Source organism: Sceloporus undulatus, chromosome 2 (assembly GCF_019175285.1).
Source record: "Sceloporus undulatus isolate JIND9_A2432 ecotype Alabama chromosome 2, SceUnd_v1.1, whole genome shotgun sequence".
Taxonomy (NCBI): domain Eukaryota; kingdom Metazoa; phylum Chordata; class Lepidosauria; order Squamata; family Phrynosomatidae; genus Sceloporus; species Sceloporus undulatus.
Window position 1 is genome coordinate 271,293,648 of NC_056523.1, and position 16,722 is coordinate 271,310,369.

The 16,722-nt window shown below is 39.2% G+C and overlaps 1 pseudogene; it reads left to right on the forward strand.

Annotated features, from left to right (window-relative positions):
• Window positions 1–16,722, forward strand: part of LOC121922907 — a 252,769-nt pseudogene that overhangs the window by 188,158 nt on the left and 47,889 nt on the right.

The following is a 16,722-nucleotide window of genomic DNA, read 5'->3' on the forward strand; positions in this document are numbered from 1 at the left end:
AAAAAGAAGGTAGATGATGATGATGATGATGATGATGATGATGATGATGATGATGATGATGATGATGATGATGATAGATCATGTTACATTGGCAATATTTTTTTACCAGTATATTTGCTAAAAGTTTAGAGATATCTTAGAACTTGTGATGAGCCATACAATTTTTGATGGATTTAGGCACCCTGGCAAGAAAACTGTGAGTGATGTACAAATAATGCTCACATAGATAGATAGTGGCATTATTTTGTTATTACTCCCCTTTAAATGTCTCTACTCCACATTATACTTTGTGAGGATAACAAGTGTTAATGTTAAAAATGTAAAAGTGTATTGTTGAAATGCCAGTAAATATTCTTGTAAATATAACCTCATTAGGTTCATTTAAACTATTCCTAAGTTTGGGAGTTGCAAGGTAGCTCTAGGTGAAGTATAGAGTGACAAATGATTCACGCCTGATATTCCAGATACAGTACTTTCATTTTTCAAATTGGCTGCTCAAGTGTCCTTGGTGCCTCAAAAATGGTTATCATTGAGAATATGCTGTAGTACTTGCAAATGCTATATCTGCAAATACTATGGTCTAGCATTATTGAATATGAAAGTGTCTCAGGATAAATGGCAGTCTTAACCAAGCCAAGGAGACTTTTTACTCAGAGCAGCTGTTTCTTCTTTTGAGCATGTGGGGATACAAAATGCAGTGGAAGCAGGTTTCCAAGCAAATCATTATGAAGGAGTATGTGCACCTGCATTAGTAAATGAACACATATAGATTCACCATCAAAGCACTTTTTCCTAGGAGATTTGAAATAATCCTTCTACACTGTAGGTAAGGAAGTGGGTAAAATAAATCATAGAATAGCAGCAGATTTATTTTTCATACAGAAGTATTACCTATTTAAAACAAGGGAGCCCTTGATTAAGCATGTTTTGGGGGATTCAGGGTCATGCTCCCTGCTTACAAAATACTATTTAAAATTTGCTGTGTGCTGGCAAAAGCTTGCTTCTACTTACTTGGGAATCTAGAATCTGAATATTTTGGAACATATTTTGGCAACAGTATTTTCCATGTTTTCAGTTACAGGAGAGAGTCCTATGCAGTCATAGGACATGCAGTCTTCATGCCTGTGATTCAGGGTGACTAGATATTCTCCTTTTACAGGTCATATCCATTTCAGCCTTTTGTCCAGGAGGAATTTAAAAATATACTCAATTTTGAGTGTGAATAAGGCCCAAAACACACGAGCCAAAAGAAGCGACTTCTATCTGCTTTGGGGGTGTGGTGTTTACATGATGCACGGCCCCCTCAAGTGGCCAGAAGTTGCTCTTAGGCTGCCAAAGAGAGCTGTTTAAATCAGGCTCCTGGCAGCGGCTGGCTTGGGACCAGGTCATGCGGTTGACCTGGTCCAAGTCTGATCATGGCTGGAACAGCCTCCAGCCACTCCTTTGGGGCATCTGCTTCGCAACTTAGAACCATGAATTTATTTATATTTATATTAGTGTTTTTAGCTTTTATTTTGCAATCTCCTACATTTTTCTTCAGCATCCTACCTTTTGTGGTGCCTTGTCCTCCTTTGCAGTTAAGACATCTGGGCACCCTGCTGTGATTGTTATTGCTGCTATTATCACAAGAAATTCGTAGCCTCTGCATTCATTCACCTCACTGCTTCAGCTTATTAAAAATGACTAAACAGGGACTTTGTGCTGACATGTATGGACTGATCATCTTCTATTCGGAATTGATAGTGTCTTAACCAGGCATTACAGGACTAGTACCTTATGTTTGTTTGTGCTCACTTGCACTCTCTTCACATTCCAAAGAGTAATACAAATAAGTTGGAACAGTAAGAGATGAATTGTTTTACTGATGCATTCCTTGGTGTCTTATGAAAGCATGTCAGAACTCAACTCTGTCCTGTGAGTAAATATGAAAAGAATTCTAGGAAGGTGGGCATGCTTGTGAAAAGAATTTACTTCTTATGATACTGATCTCACCTATGCAAACATCCCCTTTAACTTTGAAGAAGTCTGTGTCTCAAAGGGATACAACTGTATTCCACTGCAGGGTGCAAAGGTTATGTATTTATTTAGTGTGATATTTTACTATTGAAAGCCCTGTCTAGTAAGTAAGAAAACTAGCTAGGGATATTTATGCTGAAGTGTTAACCTACCGGCCCTCCGTGTGTTTGCCTTGTACTAAATAGCCCTCCAAGTACCACTTATTGTTGTAAATGTGTATATATACCTTACAATGGCTTTTCAAATTAGGAAATCCTCAATAAATGTGCAGAACATTTACTAAAACCACTACATATATAGGAAAGTAGGATGAGGAATCTCAGGGCATGCTTACTACCTACCAACTTGCTTCTCAAAATATAAAAATCAATTAGATTTTATAAGCATTGTTCATATATTAAGTATTATTCATATATTAATACTGTAGTTACTTTTCAAAAAGCATAGTGACTTCTACAGCATTTGCTTAGGGCTTCTATAGCATTTATTTAGGTGTGTGAAGTGTGGCCAATGGGCTGCACACATCCTCCAATGCTACTTTTGAGATCAGTGGAACTCTTCCATGTTCCCTGCCCTTAGAGGGGAAAACAGGCAGAAAACATAGTTCATGTCATTCCCTAGAGGCTTCCAGGAGGGTGTTTCCTGTTAGTGTTGTTCAGAGCCCCCTTCCCTCAGATTCTTAAAACAAAAGTATAATTGGACTTAAAAGTACTTCAATTTTTTAGTTTTCCAGTTTTGTAGCTGTTGTTGTTTGCCTAGTCCAAGGGAAACCCAGACGAGTTTCCAAGAAAGAATCAGTTGCATCCAGTGGACACCAATAAACTGTCCACAACAGATAACATGAAATGCAATGATCTAATGTTGTGCAATGAAGAAATTGGGAGAGGCCTGTGCTGAACCTCCTCCAGTAACAAAATGTATTGGGCCACATTCACCTACTTCTTTTTCTCTTTGTCCTTTCCTTCTCTTTCTTTCTTGTCCTGGTTGGCTATCGCATCTCTATGAATCGCTGAGTTAATTTGTGTCAATTTATGTCTTTTTCAGTAGTATATGTTACTACTGTATATGTTTGTGAGTGTGTCAGGGGGTGCTCCTTTGTGTGTTCATGTTTCCTGTGTCTGAGGTGCTATAAGCAGGACTGGTAAGACTGCAGGCTAGGGAGATCTACTTTACATTGTTTTTTAAAACTGGAAACCTGAAATCCACCAAACAGGCATGTATTACCAGGACTGAATGTAGATCACAGTCCTTTACACAAACCCCCACTTCTGATTATTCTGATTATTATTTCATGTCAGTAGTACAGTTTAAGAATGGGGAGTCATTCTGTTGCTGTTAAGCAACTTGGACTCAGAAATCCTTGTCAGGCTACTGCAAATCATACAGATCTCCCAGTAAATCCAGATCTATCCTTTTGTTTTTCATTGTGAAAGTCAGAAATGAGTGCTTTTCTTCAGATTTGTGTTCTCAACCAGGGAGTGAGTATTCATCTTTTGCACGCAGGAAAGTGAAGGAAGATATTTTCCAATAAGATATGTGTGCTTGTGTCTTGTGCTTGTTTCCCTCATTGTTTAATAGAAAATAGCTGTGTGTACATGCATTCATACCAGTGATGCATCACGTAAAGTCTCAAGTCCTTGCAAGATACTTTCAAATCATATCTCTGGTCAAGTCTCAAATCTGGAAGCCAACTTTTAACAAAAAGAAAGAAAAGAAAAGAAAAAAGAGATGGTGTACGTTTCTTGGAGGGGTACAGCAAACATTCGGCAATGGGCTTGAGGCAAAGGTTGAGATCTCTTGGCAGTCTGCCCCTACTACATAGCAGAGGAACCTTCCAAAGCTTTTAAAAGGCTTCAGAAGGATGCTTCCGCCTCAAGCCCATTGCCTAATGCATTTCCTGTACCTTTTTGAGGACTGCATCCCATGCTCTATGGACAGATCTTGCCTGCTGCTTGAAGTGAATGGTGTTAGCAAGTCACTCACTAAAAATACAAGTCACAAGTTGAGTCAGTGCATCATTTATTGCCAAGTCAAGTCCAAGTCAAGCCACTGAATTGACTTGAGACCATCTTAAGTCTGAGTCAATTAATTAAAGTCTACATCACTGATGTATACACGTGTGTCAGTGTTGGGAGCCGAGTAGGGATCCATCATGGTCTTAATCTGGCCTTCATTTCATTGGGCAGCAAACTGATGCTTTTTCTTCTGATAGCTTCTCACACATTTGCATTTTAATAACAATATTGCTCCTAGCATCATATAGGAGGCTTCTCTGTTACCAATACAGTATCTGAATAAGACCTTAAAGTAGCTAAACAGTCAGTTGTATTTGACAGTAATAATCAAACTGCATGTGGCAAGTCAAAGGAGGTAGATATTTATGTTAGGTAATTGGAATTCTCTACCACATAAGGCCCTGCACTTTAACTTTCCCCAGTATGGCAGCTTGGGTAGCATGGTATGCACCATCTAGGAATTTAAGACAAAGGATTATTGGCAGTTCCACGAACACAATTGCTGTGTCATGGCTGTGAGCCTTTCAGGATCTGGCTTTGTGTTTGTTTTTAGTATTTTAGCATTTTATAGAGTTGTGTTTTTATCATTCATTTTTGATTATATATGTCTGATGTTCATTCTGCCCTTTGGTAAAAATGGTGTTATAAATAAACATCACCATCACCATCTACATTCATCTTGCCTTACCATGTCCTGCGGCTGCAAAAAACATTGTTTCTCTGTCCACCTCCAGTAGAGAAGTGAACTAGGATAGAGGAAACATAAGTAAAGCAAGGAAATACGTGAAGGTATATGGCTTGTGCATTTTTAACCTATATGAAAACTGGAATCCCCCCCTCTGTAAAACTGAATGGGACAGACACAGAGATAACAAAATACAATTGCTGCAGCCATATCTCAGTTGACTTAGAGTCACGTATGCTAACAATTTACATGTTGAGTGTGATCCAGCAATGAGGACCACAAATGTGACTGGAGCCCTTGCATTGTTACCTTTTGGGATAATGTAAATTTTCCAAGGACTTGTGGCACACCTTCTCCCTAGATCATAGATCATGTTTTCTTGATCGAAGAGGACTGTGTTTACATTCTTTTTGCATATGGGGCCATCTGAGTTGACATTTAGGAATGAAAACCAACTCAAGGAAATTCAGATGCTTCAGAACTTTTTAATGAACAAATAATACTTCATTGTTTTGTTTTGTTTTTATTGCTAGGTGCCCTTTTAACTTTTCAGTGGAGATTGGATCAGCATAAATAGAGATGCTTCTCTGACAGCTGTGAGCTGCTAAAGTGACTCAAAGAATCTGGGCTTTGATAGTTAGTGCACCCAAATTGCTTTAGACATTCTGAGTGAAATCAGAGTAATTGGAAGAGTTTGATAGATGTTTGTTTTTATTTTATTATTGGTATTTTTTGTTCATGAAACATTAAACAGAGAGACAAGGTGACCTTTCAAAGGGAATTTTGCTCATTCTAGTGTGTTGATTAAAAGACTCGTTGTTACTAAAAGAAAAGCTAGATGAATTGCCACTGTCTAATGGATTTTGATGTCAATAGTGTTCTTAAAATCCTCAAAGGGAGTGTTAAAAGTGATTGCATAATTTGGAAATGGCAAGATATCTCTGTAAAAGAATGGATATAGAAATGAAAGTAGCATTGGCCTTAGTTATTTTTCCTTAACAGTCTGTCATGTAACAAATTGAAAAGAGATTATTTGGAGTTCTGCTGCTCAAAAATGCAAGTAGTATTAACACACTGGAAAGGGGACAGAAAGAAGGAGATGGGATGTGCTCATAAGCTTTGAAAATTGTCTCATAAGTTTTTTGTAAGAGGTCTTGGCCTTTGGGGCTAGGTGAATGAATGGTTGTCATTCCGTTGTTAGCTTGCTTTGTTGATATTTTGGGGGGGGGGGTTGAGACAAAAAAGAGTGGGTTCTTTCTTTTCATCAAAGATTTGAAGAACATCATTCCATTCCGGAAGAAAAAATTCAAACACATCTGTGAGCCTATCAGTTTTAAGGAGCTAGCAAATGGGGAAGATAAATGCAGGAAAGATATCAAGAAATACTCAAAGAAAACTTGTTAATAGTTTGATATCACCATGACATGAACTGAACTGTGATCACCCTCTTAAACTAAAAATCAAATAAAAGAAAACATAGCTGTCCAGCTTTTTGTAACAAATGTTGTAACATCAGAGAAATTGAATAATCAATGAATTGGGTTACCATGTAAGACCTGCTTTACAGGGGATAGGCCTCACTTTTTAAGGGAGCAGTAACCTGGCCTATGTTGAACTGCAACTCCAAAACAGAACAAACACAAACACAACAGACAGTTTCACAAACACAGAATGATATGTCAAAGGAATGAAAGTGTCCAAAAAATAAAACCCACACTTTAACGTGTAAACAATGCTAAATTGTATTATACAATAACGTCATGGTAGTAATACTGAAAAACATTAAATATGCATCCAAAATACAGAGTATCCCAAACTATGTCCACATATTTCCATAGGTCCTTATAACCTCTGCTGCAGTGAAAAGGCTGCTGTAAGTGGAGGGTGGCAAAAGGTTCCACAATGGTAGATTAATGCTCTCTTTGGTCTTCACAGCTACGGTTTTGAGCTTTCTATACACTGTACAGCATACTGATTGTAGATATTATCAAAGATGAATGGCAAGCAATGATAGCAGGAAAGGAAATAAATAACTATGGTAGCAGAAGATGACTACCTCTGGAGTTTTGTGTGTGTGTGTGTGTGGGGGGGGGTTGAAGTAGTTTCAATATATTTTCATCAGTTGTAGTGAACTATATCTCCCAGCTAAGTATAGACTCCAGAATTCAATGTCCAAGTTGCAGCTTTTTCACAAACTTTAAAAAAAACCACAACCAAACCTGTAAGCATAAAAGTAACATTATTAAATACCCTTTATCTCCTACAAATCAATATGTAACAAATGATAACACTGAAATCTTACCTCTGTTGAAATAAACTATTCCCCATTTGATATAATTAGTCCTTCTGTATGCTGTTTTTTGCAGGTACCTTTATACAGTCTATTAGCAATAGTTTTCAGATGGAACTAAATCCCAATTGAATATCTTAAAGGAACATACCTGTAATACTGCAGACATTCCTTGTGAATACTACATCTCTCATGAACTGAAATCCTAAAATTGGCTGAAGCCAATCAAAACCAACATACAGTAAAGCAGTAATATGGTTATACAAAATTATAATGCTGATCATCATGAAACTACTTAAATATAATCTAGCAAGATAGACAGTTTTTCATATCAACAAACTTTAGCTTTCCATAGACTGAAACCCTGAGTATGGCTCAACATTCTGTGACAAATTTAACACTGTTAAATTTTTATGGAGGACCCAGTATTATACTGTATGTTCATAGTCATATGACAACTGTGTTTCCCAAGATATTTAACTCCACACTAAATATTAATTATAAATAAACTGATAAATCTGAATGATCATTTAAACCATGGGTTTTACTAGATAGAAGTTAGTGGATCCACAAGATTTCTCTTTGAAGAAGGTTTTTTTGTTTGTAAGGGCCCTCTGTTAAAGGGACAAGACTGAATCTGTTCTATTGCAAAAAACCTTTAGGAGTCTGATGGATTGCCAAATTGAACAAAGTGCTTTGAAAGAAGAATATCTAGTCTGCCATTTCTAATTTTACCCTTAGGTTCAATTATTCTAGTTTTTAAATTACTAGAGGTTTGGGCCCCATATATCTTTTGACATGGACACAAAATAATATAAACACATTCTTAGAATTACAAGTAGTGAATGATCCCAATTGATAACATTCCTTTGATATTGGGTGTATAGAGCAACCAGGAATATTTTGAACCATATGCCAATGCTTGAAAATGATCCTTTTGATATGATGAGAAACATGATTGATCGCCAGGGAACTTATAATTCTGCCATGTGTTTTCTTGTCCAGAGATGCAAATAACATAGTTCTATCCCTTTGTGCAGCCCTGTTTCTAGCTTCAATGATGATATGGTTTGGGAAAGCCCTATCAATTCTTGTTGATATTAGTCTGCTGCTATTTTGTAATTATTGTCATTTCTGGAATTTCTTTTCAAATATAAAAATTGTGAATATGGTAAATTCTTTTTAAACAGAATAATAGAATCATAGAGTTGGAAGAGACCACAAGGGCCATCCAGTCCAACCCCGTGCCATACAGGAAATCACAATCAAAGCATCCCCAACAGATGGCCATCCAGCCTCTGCTTAAAGATCTCCAAAGGAGACTCCACCACTCTCCGAGGGAGTATGTCTCACTGTTGAACAGTTCTCACTCTCAAGAAGTTCCTCCTAATGCTGAAGTGGAATCTCTTTTCCTGTAGCTTGCATCCATGTTCTGCTCTGGAGCAGCAGAAAATAGGCTTGCTCCATCCTCAATGTATCACCCCTTCAAATACTTAAACAGGGCTATCATATTATCCCTTAACCGTCTCTTCTCCAGACTAAACATATTCAGCTCCCTGAGTCTTTCCAAACCCTTCACCATTTTGGTGGCTCTCCTTTGGACACGCTCCAATTTGTCAACATCCTTTTTGAACTGTGGTGCCCAGAACTGGACCCAGTATTCCAGGTGGGGCCTGACCAAAGCAGAATAGAGTGACACTGTTACTTCCCTTGATCTAGACACTAGACTTCTATTAATGCAGCCTAAAATCGCATTGGCAGTGTTTGCTGCCGCATCACACTGTTGGCTCATGTTCACCTTGTGGTCTACTAGGATGCCTAGATCCCTGTCACATGTATAAGGACCACAACTGAAAAAATGTAACATGGAATTGCAGTCAGTGGATTTCTGAAAATTACGTATTGCAATCCTAAAATTATGAATGTAAACCAACACATTCAAAAAAGAAATTTGATATAGATTAAATGGCATTTAAATTTAATGTGTGCATTAATGGTATTATCCCCTCTGTTGTAAGCCGCCTGGATTCCCAGTGATTGGGCGGCATATAAATAAATCCTATTATTATTATTATCCATGAAAAAAAACCCTATTCACCTTAGTGGCTTGTGAAAAGAGAATGAAAATATCATCAATGTACTGACTATAAAACTCAATACTCTTAAAATGGATTCACCTCTGGATTGGTAATTTAAGTGGACTCTAAATAAACCATATATAAATTTGCCATACTCAGGGCAGCTGGGCTGCCCGTCGCAACTCCCTTCATTTGGAGAAAAAAATTGATTATCAAATCTAAAGAATTTTTTCCCCACAATGCCATCTCAAACATCCAACAAAAATGTGTAGGTGGTTTCTGAACTGGATAAGACTAAATAATTTTCAATTACATCTCGAGCTTCTGAATGGGGTATGGATGCATGCAAATAATTTACATCTAAAGTAATTAGACTGTTAGACAAATCTACCTGTCTATCTTCTATACACTGAATAAAGTGGTGCATATCCTTATATAGGAAGATGCATTTGCGACTAAAGGAGCCAAAAATGAATACAAAAATTGTGATAATGGTTTCAAGAATGAACCTGAACCTGTAATGATTGGTCTGCCTGGAGGTGGAAAACCTGCCTTGTGAATTTTAGGTAAAATGTAAAAAACAGGGATGCAGGGATTCTTTTGTATCACAAAGGATGCCCTTGGTGAATCTATATAGCTGAAGGACTCTGCTTCTTGTATCATGACTTTAATGACATTCTTAATAGAATTAGCGGGATCATGTCTTAAAGCTAAAGTGTCTAATCACTTTAGGTGTAATTGCTACGATCACTGTTGGCATTCAACCTCCTGTAGATAATGATATCTGTCTAAAAGAGCTATGGCTCCCCCCTTTATCTGCTGGTTTTATGATAATTTCTTGATTTGAGGATAATGATTTTAAAGTACAGTATTCTTTACAGTTCAAACTGTATCAAGGTCTTCTCAAGGATTTTTCTGATTTTTCAGTATCTCTTATCACTACATCTTCAAAAGTGGAGATATGATGATTATGAACAACCAAGTTAAATTTAGATGGACATCTAAATGTACTTACAGGATCTTTTGAAGATTCTCTAAAGAAATAGCATAATTTCATCAATCTAATTAACTTCAAAGTGTCAGTCCTAGTCTGAAATGAATTATAATTGGGAGTAGGCACAAATGAAAGACCTCTATTTAGTAAAGCATGTTCCTTCTGAGTAAGCACATGTGAAGACAAATTGACCACTAGGTTCTTACTTTTTTCTCTCTGATTGTACATTATCTTGCTGTGGCTATGGGCCTGATTGTAGAAAAACCATTCTCTGATTGGTTATCTCTATTTGCTGTGTCTTTGGAATATTGTCTCTTCACTGATGATTCACCTTCTGAGGGAAAACTTTATATTTCTGAAAAACGTGTTTTTTGAAAGTCTGGATTCTTAAGCCAAGGATAATCCTTTTTATTAATCTAATCCAAGGTTTGGTTTTCATTTTTGGTTTTTTAGATTTATATGATTTCAGTTGATTGGAATATAGACTGAGATCTTTTTCCAATGACTCAATACATTTTTGTAGATCTTGAAGACAACGGTCTAGTGACAATATGGTTTGGATTTTTTCAATCTTGGCGTTTACCATTCCTAATAGAAATAGAATAGAAATAACTTTATTACAGCCATTTGGCCAGCACAATTACAAAATTCCAATTTAAAACACACCATGGGTTCATGTACAGGCAGATTGGAGAGTATAAACAAATGATAGTTTATAAAAAGTAAGGATAAAAAATAAGGATAGGGTTGCACGATCAGGTAAAGACACAACAAGTAGGCTGCCATCACCTCGCAAACAACTCTATCATATTGTGTAATAGAGCACCACATTCAAGACATATTAGTTCAAAACCACAATCATATCCCCTGTCCAAGCAAGAGTTAAACTACAAAGTGCCATTAATCAGATGCAACTGGTTGGGGTAACTTCATTAGACTTTAGTCCCCAACTAGATTAGTTTGATGGTATGGTAAAATACGGCCATACCTCCTCATTTACAAATTTTACCATTAAATCAAGCCATCTATACAGATTTTGAGATTATATTATAACATATTACATCTGTTTAACAAACTTTTTACGATTTGCAATGGCAGCTGCAAAGAATTGTGCAACTGCTTGCGTTATACCTTCCTTCTGATCTGCAAGTAGAAAATTTGTATAAATTTCTCTTGTCTGCCTGGAAACTGCAACACAATTGGTGTTATATATAAAGCACGTATTTCTGTATACAAAGAACAGCCAAAGAGAACATGATTAATATTTTCGATTTCCTCCGAGCCACAAGGACAGTATCTGTGTTTGTAAGGGATCTTTTAAAATCTACCCTCCAGGACTGCTGATGGTAGTAGTATTTAATTGGTCCACTAATAATAACATCAGATCAAAAGAACATTTGTTCAGTATGGTTGCTCAGGTTGTTTTAAATTCTAAATTTATGATAAATAAACCTAGACGTTTCTGTATTCTAACATACAGTATTCAGCTAGTCTGGAAGCTGGTAGGTCCATCCTAAAATGTTTTCCCCCCAAATATTCTAAATCTTGCCAATTTAACAGAGTGTTGTGAACCATCATTCTCACCAAACATTCCATTATAGTGTTTTCCATTCTGGTGAGATGCATTCTTTTTCTTTTTAATTATCTCTAAATTGGCATCTAGGCATGTAAATAAGCCTATGAAATTTTTATTAAAAATCATTCCTCCTTTTTCTTTTTAGGTGATGTGTTCCCTCTTTTGGCAATGTTTAAGTAACCACATTACACTCCTAATTTTGTGAACTGTGCAACAATTTGGATGCTACAAATTTGAGGTTTTACCCCCCAGTCCTGTTAGGTCTATAACAGAAAATAACTGTAATAAAACAGATATTGTCAGAAGATGATCTCTAGTACCATACTAGTTCATTTACTCAGAATGACACAATTATTAATATGCAAAGGGATCTTGCAACACTTTTGAGACTAATTGAAAGAAAGTTGGTAGCAAAAGCTTTTGTAGACCTGAGCCTACTTCCTCAGTTGCATGTAGTCATGCATACTGGGGGAGTAAGCTCAATTCTACAAAAGGTCTTACTACCAATTTCAGACTTTCAGTTAGTCTTAAACATGGGTTGGCAACCTGCGGCCCGCGGGCTGGATCCGGCCTGCGGAGGCTTTTTAGCCGGCCCGCGGCAGCAGCCGCCGCCGCCGAATGCGGCATTTTGCCTCTATGGGCGCCACCATTTTTTCTCCCAAAATGGCGGCGAAGTCTCGCGCGACCACAGAAAAGGTTGCACGAGACTTCACTGCTATGGGCAGCGGGCCGAGAGGAGACCCGCGGCCGCCGCTGGAGTCCCCAAACGAGGCTCCGGAGGCGGCAGCGGGCCTTTAAGAGACCCGCTGCCGCCGCTAGAGTCCCCAAGAAGCCTCCGGTGGCGGCAGCATTTAAGAGACCCGCTGCTGCTGGCCGCCCCTGCGTCCAAACTGGGGCTGCTGGAGCGCGCGCGCGGGCCTTTAAGGAGACTCCCGGATGCGCCGCTTGGAGTCCCCAAACCAAGCCTCCGGCGGCGGGCAGGGGTCTCTGAGAGGGCCGCTGCCGTCCTGGAGTCCTCCAAGAGGCCTCGCGGTGGCGGCAGGGGGTCTCTTAGGGGCCCGCTGCCATCCCTGGAGTCCTCAAGAGGCCTCAGGCGGCGGAGCAAGGGGGTCTCTGAGAGAGCCCGCTGCCGTCCCTGGAGTCCTCAAGAGGCCTCGGCCGGCAACCGGAGGGGGTCTCTTAGGGGCCCGCTGCCATCCCGAAGTCCTCCAAGGCCCCTCCGGCGGCGGCAGGGGGTCTCTGAGAGGCCCGCTGCCGTCCCTGGAGTCCTCCAAGAGGCCTCCGGCGGCGGCAGGGGGTCTCTTAGAGGCCCGCTGCCATCCCTGGAGTCCTCCAGTGCTGGCAGCCCCCGCCAGCTTTTTTGCCAGCCTCTGACGGGGCCTGGGGCCCTGTCAGGGGCCGGCAAAGAGGGGGAGGCCTGGCCCCTGGAGGGTGGAAACTCCGCCCCCGACACGCAGCCCCGCCCCTCGAGTGTGGAAGCTCCACCCCCGGCGCGTGGCACTGACCCCAGAGGGTGGAAGCTCCACCCCCGGCTTCGGCCCCCCCAGTCGCCTGAGGGAAAGCAACCCGGCCCCCGGCTCAAAAAGGTTGCCTACCCCTGGTCTTAAAGGTGCTGCAAGATCTCTTGCATACTGATTTTCCAGACTAACTCATCTGTGTCTTTGAATTCTTGACTTATTAATGAACTTAATGAAGTTAAACTCTGATAGTCATATAGCATACATTCTGCATAGATAGAAAAATGACTGCAGTTATATATTTTTGCTCAATGTGAACCAGAATTTTCATTGATGACTCAAGAAACTAAGCACAAAAATATTAATAAGACCAAGTATATGAGGCATGCAAAAATTATGTGACAAAAACATAATTGAAATCTGCTTGAACTCTTGTAATTTTATGCATTTTATCAAGCTATTAATTATCAAGTTATGAGAATTAAGTTACACAATAAGAATTTCAAGAGAGATATTAGGTTTTGTCAATTATGGTCACAACAGGAACAAAATAGAGGCTTTGACCATTTGGGGATAACTAAAAATTCCATACATAGCATTTTCATTCAAATCAGCGGTGAAAAGGAAATGATGGACATGTATAAAACCAAGCCCGCAGTCTTGGTTTTATCTTTGACTCTTCTCTGTCGTGTATCCCTCAGATCCAGACCACAGCTAAGGCTTGTAGATTCTTTTTGTACAATATTGCCAAAATCCGACCATATCTCTCCCCCTCTACTGCCAAGATCCTGGTCCATGCCCTAGTGATCTCACGACTTGATTACTGTAACGTCCTCCTGGCTGGGCTTCCTTTTTCTTACCTCCGTCCTTTAATCTCTGTTCAGCATTCAGCTGCACGAATTATCACTTCCACCCACCGCTCTGACCACATCTCTCCTGTGTTGGCATCCCTTCACTGGCTCCCCCTCCCTTTCCGCATTCAGTATAAGCTCCTGCTGTCGACATTTAAAGCCCTCCATGGCCAGTCCCCTCCTTACTTATCAGACCTTCTTTCTCCTCACCTTCCCACCAGGGCTCTCCATTCTGGTAGTCAAGGTCTGCTGTCTCAGCCCAGGATTTCCTTTACCCCATCCCGGATTCGCCCCTTTTCACTTGCTGCCCCTCACTCCTGGAACCTTCTTCCCCCACAAGCAAGAGCCATCACTTCTTTAACCAGCTTCAAAACGGAGTTGAAAACCATCCTGTTCAGAGAAGCCTTCCCAGGCATTGCATAATTGTCGCTTACTATTTGATGTTCTTTTGGTGCCTGTTTATCAAACCATTTCCTGTATTGCTATGTACTGTATATGCATTATCCTACTTGAGAGTATGTATTTTCCCTGGAATATGATTACCCATTCATTATGAAGCCAAGCCCTCCCTCCAGTCCATCTGCCTTGGTCCAGGCCTTGGAGGTAGAGAGGAACTGCTGGACCTCTTACCCTTTCCCTCCACCACTCCCTTCTCCTTCTGTGTCATGTCTTTTTAGATTGTAAGCCTGAGGGCAGGGAACCGTCTAACTAAAAAGATTGCATGTACAGCGCTGTGTAAATTTACAGCACTTCATAAATAAAGGTTAATAATAATAATAAAAATACTGCCAAAACATTCCCCTTTACTAAACATAAAGGCAAGAATACTGATAAAATAGTGCAAAGACTTTTCCAGAACATGTAAACCTCCTCTATTATGGCAGAAATCCACGTTAATTAGTGCCTTTGCTGAATGTCAACTTGTAATCAGTGGTGTAATAAACATGCCACTGTTTAAACTAGCTGTAATATTTTATCAGATTGTAGCTGGAATTTAACTTTGTAATATCATTTGAGTACCTTTCCCAATTATGACAGAGTTACCTTAAATTATGGGTAATGATATGTTATTGAGTACATGGTACCCCTTCAAATAATTTGAAAGTTCATTTAAGAAACCCTTTTTAAAACCCACTGTGTTGCTTTAATGTTGTTTCAGGAAAAAGAATTGTTTCATTTATAAATCTACAATACTGAGCTAATTTAGTAACATTGCTTACATGCTTCATGTAATAAGGACAAAATGGAGATGTTTGGATTGTTTATGCACAGCTGTCACAGATAATAGTTTGTTAGTCACCTGCTCCTTAAACAACTTGATGGAGCTAATAAATCTTGGATGTATGCATAAGCTGAGCAGACTGTATCTAGAGGAGCTCTGATTAGACTGGCCTGTAAATACAATAAAATACTATAAATTAGTACTAAAATGTATGTTATAATAATACATCTTTTAATGCTGTAGGACATTTTGAACATAATATAGTTTATGACTACATAGAATTATAGAATGGTAAACTCAAGAAACACCTAGTCCAACACTGCCAATTCAGGAAGCCACAACTATAGCATTCCTGACAGATGACCGTCCAACCTTTATTTAAAATTTTCCAGTGGAGGAGAAAGATGCCAGCCACAGATGCTGGCAAAATGTCAGGAAGAAACTCTTCTAGAACATGGCCACATAGCCCGAAAAACCCACAAAAAACAATGGAGGAGAGTCCACCACCTTCTGAGACAGTTTGTTCCACTCCGAGCATTTCTTACCATCAAGAGGTTTTTACTGCTGTTTAATCATATGATCTTATAATGTCAATCGATTGGTTTACATACTGCTTTGTGGAGTAGTATTGCTTCATTTCCCATTTGACAGTCCCTTAGATGCTTGCTCATATAACTCCTCTGTTGTCTCTTCTTCAGACTAAACATAGCCAAGTCCCTCATTTGGTTCTCACAGTTCTTAGTTTCAGCATGTCTTAATCTGGCCCTTGGGCTAAAATTTTATTATTTTGTGTTTATCCAGTTAAATCACTAAGAGCCAGTGTGGTGTAATGATTTCAGTGTTAGACATGGACTCTTGAGAGATTCAAATTCCCACTGAGCCATGGAAATCCACTGGACCACACAGTCTCTCCTTCAGAGGACGGCAATGGCAAAGTTATTCTCAATAAATTTAGCCAAGAAAACCTATTAATAGGTTCACCTTAGGGTTGCCATAAGTTGGAAACAACTTGAAGGCACACAGCAACAACAGTCAAATTCCCTAAATTTCTATCTTGCACAAGTATGCAAAAGTTATAGTTCTATGTGAGAAACTTGAGCTGACCAGCTAAATTCATATCCTTCTTTGGTGAAGTATGGCTGAATTGCACTCCTTAGAGTGACCTTAGTTTTCCTTTACCAGACATCTGCATGGTCTAATAAAATGCTTGATGTGTATATATGTGTGTGTTTTTGTGTGTGTGCATGCACCTTCAAGTCACCTGTTGAATTATGGTGACCCCATGAATTTCATCAGCAAGGAATACTTAGTTTTCCCATTTCCTTCCTTTGAAATGGGGAACCTGATATTAATTGGTGATCTCCCATCCTAGTACTAACTAGAGCTGGTACTGCTTAGCTTCCAAAATCAGAAAGATCTGGTGCATTTAGAGTATTTAGGCCCCATCATGCTTGATTTACATATAAAAAATAACCTTTCAGGATTCCATATTAGCTCTATCTGGAGGAGCTTTGTGCAATGAAATGTATCACAAAGGG